An 8,840-nucleotide genomic window follows, 5' to 3' on the forward strand; every position below is an offset into this window, starting at 1 on the left:
GTTTCCGGTATAATAGTTAAACTAGGTCTTTGACTGGGCTTCGTCGCGCCGCATTACTCTGAGATGACATGTTTATTCCACACTCGTAATCACAGCAAACATGGTAACGTGAATCTCGCCGGCTCATGCCCCCCTTCCGCAGGGGGGGGGTGGTCAGCTGCTGCTCAGAATTTTCAAAGACCGGCTTGGAATAGAGCGAAAATGAGCAAAACGAGGCATGGCTAAAAAATGATCTGTTTGGTATTTTGAAAAATAAAATGTATGGTCATACACTATATCACTTAAATATAGCATGATAGGTCTCCTTTAAAGGGGACCTATCATGCAAAATGCACTTTTGTACGTCTTTTATACATGAATATGTGTCCCAGGTGTGTCAGGGAACTCACCAAGTGTCAGAAAACACAACCCTCCCTCTTGTCCACCATACTCAAATCTCTAAAAACGGGGCTGCAACGGAGCTGATTATTATTTGAATTTTTCTGACGTCAGAAAAAGGGTGCTCCGCCTATATGGGCAACTCTTCAGACATGTTTTATATAGGTATGGCCCTGCAATATATGATTCAAATATAGCATTATAGGTCCACTTTAACAGAAACAGGAACACATTTTCTGTTAATGTTTTGATATGTAGTAATGTAAAGGCTTGTAAAAAAAAAACAATAACAACGTAATTTATTCCCAAATAACACATACATGTATAGTTTGATTAAACAGAACATTTAGTTTGCCTGCCTTTTGTTGTAATGCAATTTCCACTGCAGCGTGCTCTTTGTCCTCATGGATCAGTGCTTTCTCCTTATCTAATATTAGGTTGCTCTTGGTCTGTGATGTTTAACATTCCCTTTTGGTTTCAGCAAGAATTGTTCATCAGTCAACACTCATTGGTTCATTCGACCTTTATTTTAACTTTGAAAAACATTGAGACCTCAAAGACAAATATGAAACTAAATAATTGATAGAGCAATTTAAAGTTGAGGCATAGGAATCAAATAAAACAAGGAACAACTGAAAGTGACACAGGATGAAATGAAATGAACTAAGAATAGTAGAGGTAAGCTTTTGATTGTTTTGCATCTTATTCCAGGTGGCAGGTGCACAATAAAAACTGAAAATGGGTTACAGAGCAATGTGATGAGCACACCTGTTAACGAGGACAGTTATTCGAGTAAACAAAACCAGTTGTAGAATAATATAGCTTTAAAGGCAGCAGTTGCAAATAATCCTGGGTTAAAAAAGCAATATATAATGTTTTCCTGGGTAAAAATAAACAACCAGTGATACATAATCCTGGATTTATTTAACCAGATAATGAAATATTAAACCCATAATCAATCCTGGTTTATCAATACCATGTGATCAATAATGTTGGTTAAACAAAACCATGTGATACACAATCCTGAGTCAGTTGTCTCCAAGGGAAAAACCTGATGTAAGATTTTCTGGAGGTGGCAGATAGTGTTGAAATCAAGTTTAGTTTTTCTTCTTGATTAATGGTCCAAAATCTTCACATTTAGTTAATAATTTAACATGTTATATTTGTCAAGCCTTTGTAAGTGTGTGTATTTGCATCAGTATGCCAATGTGCTTGTCTATTGGTGCATTGTAGCATTTGTTGTTGTTTTATCATTACTTTCTCCATGCTCGGCTCAGTGTGAAAAGATCTATAGAGCTGCTGTTTTTCAATCATCCCATTTATTTTAGCACTGACCTTTCCCGAAGGTGAGTTTGTCTTTACTATTCTGGCACTCACTCATACCTTGCTGCACATATATCGCTCCTTAAATGCATTCAGAGACTGAGTGCCTTTCATGTTAGTGCCCACTAAAAAAATAATAATGGAAGGTAAAAAAATGTTATTTATAACTGCGGGTGATTTTGCACAAGTGTGTGTGCCACGATGAGTGTGTCTGAGTTCCTATACGACACATGCAGATCTATCATTTGTTGTCTATGATTTTATATAGAGGTACAGCTGACGTGGCAACTCTCTCCTTGTCTCTGCAAAAATATTATTACCATCCACTCAATCTCCCGCATCATTTCCCTCTACAAGCACCTGTTTCAGCTGGCAAGGCCCGCTTGTGGTGAGACATGCATGTAGCAACCCAGATGTGCAGTGAACATAAACATTTGGCATTAATAAACCAGAGTGTGTTCCTCTCCAGCTGAGGTGACTTATACATAATGGAATAGTGTGTTCTGTGCATGTTAGTTGTTCATGTTTGCATAAGGAAAAATCAGATTGTTGTGTAATGTAATTTGTACAGATGGTTATGATAAAAAGTAAGAAAGAATTTAGATGAATACCTCGCACAGTACGCCAAATGTAAATAAGCAAGTTGTGTCTTTACCCGGTTTCAATCAATCAATATCAATATTTATTTATATAGCCCAATATCACAAATGTTACATTTGTCTCAGTGGACTTCACAGTTTGTACAGAATATCAGTATGACAATACGACACCCTCTGTCCTTAGTCCCTCACATCGTACAAGGAAAAACTTCCAGAGAAAACCCACAGTTTAAAGGGAAAAATGGGAGAAACCTCAGGGAGAGCAACAGAGGAGGGATCCCTCTCCCAGGACGGACAGACGTGCAATAGATGCCGTGTGTAAATTGAAAAGATAATACATTTGCAACATAGGTAGTCCAAATGTTTGGAAATGCATGTGTGTATAATAGGAAGATGAATCCACGAGGATATCCATCCAGGACTTATGATCCAGGACCACAGCCACGACTCAAGATCCAGGACTCGCGATCCATGAAACAGGACCGCAGGATCATCCATGACTCCGGATCCCGGCGTATATAGACACCAAAAAGAAAGAAATTTGGGGAAGCTGGGTTAATCGGAACATGAGAGTACACAGGTATAGACAGAGAGAAGGAAGAAGTAAGATGTCCCCCGACAAACTAAGCCTATATCAGCAAAACTAGGGGCTGAATCTAATCAGCCCTAACTATAAGCTTTATCAAAAAGGAAGGTCTTAAGCGCACTCTTAAAAACGGATAGGGTGTCTGCCGCCCGAACACAAACTGGAAGCTGATTCCACAAAAGTGGAGCTTGATAAGAAAAGGCTCTGGCTCCCATTGTACTTTTAGAGACTCTAGGAACAACCAACAACCCTGCATTCTTGGAACGCAATGCCCTAGTAGGACAATAGGGTATAATGAGTTCTTTAAGGTAAGGTGGCGCCTGCCCATTAAGGGCTTTGTAGGCGAGAAGAAGAATTTTAAATTCTATCCTGTGTTCAATAGGGAGCCAGTGTAAGGCAGCCAGAACAGGAGTAATGTGGTCCCTTTTCCTAACTCTGGTTAGTACACGAGCTGCAGCATTTTGAATCAGCTGAAGCGACTTGACTGACTTCTTGGTACACCCTGATAATAAGGAGTTACAATAATCCAGCCTTGATTAGGTTTCTTCAGATTAGATGTGATCAATACCCATGTTGCCATAAATGTGCCAATCTTACACTGGTTTCCTCTATTAAGCAGGTTTACAGTGCAATTGTGTGCATAATAAATGGCTGTTAGTTACAGGAGATGAAAATATCCATCAATATTTAAACATGATTTTCTATGTAGAATTGCATGTTGGTTTGCTAAATAATCACAGTAGGAAGCTGTTGCATTAGTTAAGATGCCCTTGAGGATCTGCAAACTTCCACTATCTTACTGTCCTAACATCTCACACGCACAATACAGTGTGTCTCACGCAGTGGGACGTGAAAGCAAATTGCTCTCCACACGCTGTGTAATTTGACTAAGTGGACCAAATTACCTACAATGTGATTAAATTCAGAATTAATCGCTCCGTAATAATTGACTTTTTTTTTTTAGTTGTGAATCTCTTTGAAGGATATATTTTCTTTTAAGTCTCAATTAATTTGAGATAAGCAGATAGTTTTTAATCCCAAACTTTAAAAAACTGCTTGTTTACTGTTTTTTTTGTCATGCCTCCGTAAAATGTACCTTAATCCCGCTTCTAGCTCTGGAAAAAACTCTATATTGTCTTCATGTAAAACACTATCTTCTATCAAGAGTTCACTTTGAGGATGTATGTTGTTTGTAAGGACAATTAAGACATTGCCCTATTGTGTTGGAAGCGTGGAGATACTGTATATCATAACAGCATAGAGAACCGTGAAAGGCACTAACAAAAGAGAAAGAAAAGACCTGTCGGTTTTTTGTCTGGACCGCTGCAAAAGAGCAAGTATACGACAGAGTATTTGTCTGATAACTGCCGACACTGCAAATAAAATCACTAAAGAATCAGAACCTATTTTCCCTGCCGTTCAATTTGCCTGAACGTCCTGTAGCACGACTGCAATGCCCTTGTGCTTCTATTTACACTCTCAAAATGTGTGGATATTGAGCATTTTTTTTAAATACTTTTTTCAAATAGTTCACCTGATTATAAAAGCGAATATTTTAGATCAGGAAGTAAAATATCTAAGATAAATTGCATGAAAAAAGACATAATGTTTATAATAAGGGGTGTGAGAGGGGATAATTTTATATAATACAATACTTTTTTCAATGCCTGACACAGCAGCAGTAGATCTACATCATTGTAAATAATAATCTGTCAGACATTTATTATACAAGTATTTGTCCTCATATTCTCTATTACATTATCACTTGGATAATTTCTTAGCAGGTCAATGTCTTTCTCTTTCAAAAAAACTTAGCCAACAAATGCCTGACAGTCCAGAACTTAGAAATAAGGGCTTTCCTGTAACTGTATGACATTTTCTGAATCTTAGACCCACATAAATATTTGACATCAATCATACGCCTAATTGGATAGAATATGGCTTTATCCTTGTGCATGTAAGTAGGACAGGCAGCTGTAATATTGCAGTTGAAATAACATCAGAGTAGCGGCCTGCTGAAATAGACTACCATCTGAAGACCCCTCGGGCCATGGGAAACAGAAAGTACGCCCTCCGAGCTGGGGCCAATCTGTCACCTTGTATAGTGCCTCTTGCTTTGGCTCACTATCTGTCTTTCTGTCTGCTATACTGTACAGTCTGCAGGGGTTATTTCTGTTCAGTTCACTGAGATCCACACGGGTATAAGACGCTCTATCTTTGACCTCCAGTTTTCTGCATCGTGGGAGTCCAGCAGGCAATGTGCCCCAAAGTCTGCTCCGCTTCAGGCACAGAGTCTTCTTCTGCTTATTTAGCTTTGTGTTGTGTTTTTATTTGTCTTCATCAATCTCTGCCCTTTCTTTTATAAGGCAACTAACATTGTTTAAGGCAACTTACATTTTTTATTTACATAATATCTGTTTAATGCTGCTGTGCAGAAATAAGTAGCTTGACGACCGCAAATCTCTCCTATTTTTGTATGTTAGCAAAACATCTTTAATCATAAGTTAGGTGTATCATTTGGTGGAAAAGAGCCACAGTATTGCCATTTCTAAAGCATTTCTTTTGTGCATACTGATGAACATATCCGGCCTCTTTTTTTATTTTTTTCGAATTATGAAGAATTTTCTCAACATTTGTTCTCGACGTGTTTTGTAGTTGGTTTCAAATAACAGCATTTCGGTGTTATCAATTAAAGCGTTCCCAGTCACATTAGAACATTAACTCCACATGTGGGCTTCCCCCTCTACATTGTAAGCCTTTTATTGCAAAAAAGCATTGCTTGTTAGGCAGAAACAGAGTCAATTACTGTGATATACTGTGTCTAAATTTAGAAGCAGGGGCTCTCCTCTTCAAGGCAGACTGGATGAATGTGAACCGGAGGCTCCCATGGGTAGCGGGGACTTCTCCTCTGGCCATGGAAATACCGTATTTAGGCCTGCAGGTCTGGACTGTGGCTCACTTGTCAACACTAATGTTTGATAAAAACACGGTTTTGATGGGTTTATTTACTTTTCAAACGCTGTAAAGTGCAGAGGATGAGATAACTTTTCTTCTCTAAACCTGTATTTTAGGATGATTCACACCTGCAGGCTTCATGCTCTGCGTGTCCTCGTTTATGTTGGAGATATTTTATTCTTCTGTTGGAGTGTGCCTGTCAGTGAATCACGCATGTCGCTGACAAATCAAATGTCTGTATTTTGAGGACTTTCTGACAAGAAATTGAAAGGGAGAAGATAAAAATGCAAAGTAGTGAGGGGTACAGTTATAAGTAAGTTACAGTTCATGCTTTGAATGTAAAAGCTACAGCTAAAAGAAATTCACAATATTTTACACAATTAGATTTGTAATATCTCTTAAGATTGTAAAAGGCCTGCTTATTGCTAGTGACACGGTTTGATTTAAGGTTTCACTTTTTCACTGTAGTGTTGCATAAAACATCTTAGAAAGTGCTGCTTTCACCTGAAAAATAATGCAGAGCTAATATTTGTTTTCTTTTTTGCAGACACTTGAAATTGTGACATGATTAAAAACCTTAGAACAGCACACACAACGTGGCCTGCGAATGTCCTCATTTCCCTCCGTCCTATCATATTTTTCACTCCACTGCGTCTGCTACTCTCTTCTCTCTCTGGGCTTTGTTTTTGAACATTTTGCTTCTCCATGACAAAGGCACGCTATATAAGCTGCAGTGATAATCTGTTTTATTTACTCATTTGCGTTAGCTTAATATGTTTTTGTTTTCAGAAATCAGTATGATGAAATACAAAAAAAAACAATAATGTCGTAATACCATTTTTGCAGATGTTTTTGTTTGAGTTAGAGCCACATATTAGAGCAACACAAGCAAGTGGAGTAAGAAAAGCACATTTTAAAATGATTAGCATAGATTGGAAAAGGGATACAGTATGTGCATGGCATTACTAAGAAATGTACTGTTGAATCAGAAAATCAAATACAGAAAACAACAAACTAAGTTACAATGGAATAATGATAATACTTAAAGTGGCCCTATCATGCTATATTTGAATAATATAGTGTAGGACCATACCTATATAAGGCCTATTTATACTTTTTATTTTTCAAAATACCAAACAGATCATGCATTTTAGCCATTCCTCATTTCGCTGAATTTAACACTGTCTTTGCATGGGCTGATTCTGTGAGAACAGCACCATCTACAGGCCTGGCATATGTACTACAGCGTCTCCAGCGCTTTCGAACGGCAATGTCCGTTGCTGTCTCCTCCTGATTGGTGGAGTTGGCCCAATAGCCGTAGCGCCACTTCTGTGACGTCACAGAAGTGTTCAAATCTGTATCAGTCTGTATCAGATCCGTTGCAGCCCCTTTTTAAGAGATTTGGGTATGGAGAAAAATAGAGAGGGTTGTGTTTTCTGACACTTGGTGAGTTCCCTGGAACACCGGGGACACATATTCATGTATAAAAGACGTACAAAAGTGCATTTTGCATTATACACACACAAACGTGCACATGACCAATGAGGGCACGAGATAAGTTTGTGCACAGATGAAAGGCTGACAGGCAGGTAGGCCATCCAGTTATTTTAGCCGGGCCGGCTAAAATTATTGATCGTGCTCTTTACAGTACTACGGCTTCCACAGATGACATTTTTTATGGATTTTTTGTCAAAGCACTTAAGATATTCATTGCTATCGGGATGTTAAGAGCATTCTATGGAATATAACACAAAGTGTATCTCGAGCCGGTTTCTCAAACTTATACCCCACCTTTCTAAATAATTAACGACACTTTACAAAGATAAAACAAACTTGCATAGGCCAACAGGAGTGAACAAACAAGATTCAATTAAATACATTTAGAGAAATTACAAAGACACAGTATAGCCGTAAGATTGGTGGAGTTATGACGTAGGAGTTTCATAGGAAATAAAGTCTGAAGGGTTGTATGTGGGCTTGTTTGAAGGATGGTATGGTGGTTGACTCTCTGGTGTGTTTGCGGAGGGCGTTTTAATACAATGAAAATTCCTGAAGGATACTAAACTGACAGAAATAGTAAAAGGCTTAAGCTACGTGTGAAGAAAATATCTATGGGATTCATTTAGTCCGTTTTGGGTATAACGAATCCCAAATAATGCGATGGAAAATAATGCTTATTCTGCGGATTCCATGGAGTGACTGCCTGAATTTAAAGTAGGCCTGTGAGTTTGAATGTGCAATCGTGATTTAGTAAAAAGGCATCTATAGCAGTTTTTGGTAATGCAATTTGGGTTATTATTAGTACTCTTTAAATTGATAAAAGATCCAGGTGTAGTCTTTCAGGTATAGCCAAGAATAGTCTTTAAAATGGTAGAAAATAAGACAGTAATAAAAAGCTGGTGACTCTGTGTACTTTAATATGGGTCTGACTTTGCCTACTTTTACAGCTCAGGTTTAATAATGTCCTTATTAATTTGTAATTTGCTGAATAATATTGCACAGATTGACCTTTATGTGTCATTTTCCAAAGATACAGCCTTAATTTAATGAGACACATCGTGAAAGAGAGCAGATCCTTCCTCAATGGTCTTCGACTTTGTGCTTGTAAAAACTTCTTCCAAAAAAGTGACTAACACCATGAATCTCTGTTTATAAAACTCAGCAGAACCTTGTTAAAGTGTTCCCACTCTGAATTTGCTGAGCGAAAAGTGGTTGTGAGCCAAAATGGAATATTATTCATTGTTACGGCTTCATTATATTTGGCCTGACTCAAAGCCTTTTTCTTTCTGTTTTGCAAGTGCTAGCTTTTTTGGCAGATTTACTGGAAACGAATTTCAGCTTCCTACGTGAAAGGTCATGGTTTTGGAAAAACAAATGTACACTGCCTGTAAAGACAGTGTTGATCTAGTGAAACCAGGGAGCACATTAAGAGGCAATGCCTTAGAATTTTATGATGAGTAGAAATGTTGTTGCATTCACAAAATACAATATTTCACCAT

General features: G+C 38.0%; 1 long non-coding RNA gene across 1 annotated transcript in view; it reads left to right on the plus strand.

Annotated features, from left to right (window-relative positions):
- LOC104962299 (uncharacterized) overlaps window positions 1–6,159 on the plus strand; it is a 6,598-nt gene extending 439 nt beyond the window's left edge. The window contains exons 2-3 of the long non-coding RNA XR_800189.1: window positions 1,062–1,070; window positions 6,149–6,159. This is a non-coding gene — a long non-coding RNA (uncharacterized lncRNA). The remainder of the gene's footprint in view (window positions 1–1,061; window positions 1,071–6,148) is intronic.
- Window positions 6,160–8,840: the final 2,681 nt, after the last annotated feature.

This window comes from Notothenia coriiceps, unplaced genomic scaffold (assembly GCF_000735185.1).
Source record: "Notothenia coriiceps isolate Sejong01 unplaced genomic scaffold, NC01 NC01_scaffold00034548, whole genome shotgun sequence".
Lineage (NCBI taxonomy): Eukaryota > Metazoa > Chordata > Actinopteri > Perciformes > Nototheniidae > Notothenia > Notothenia coriiceps.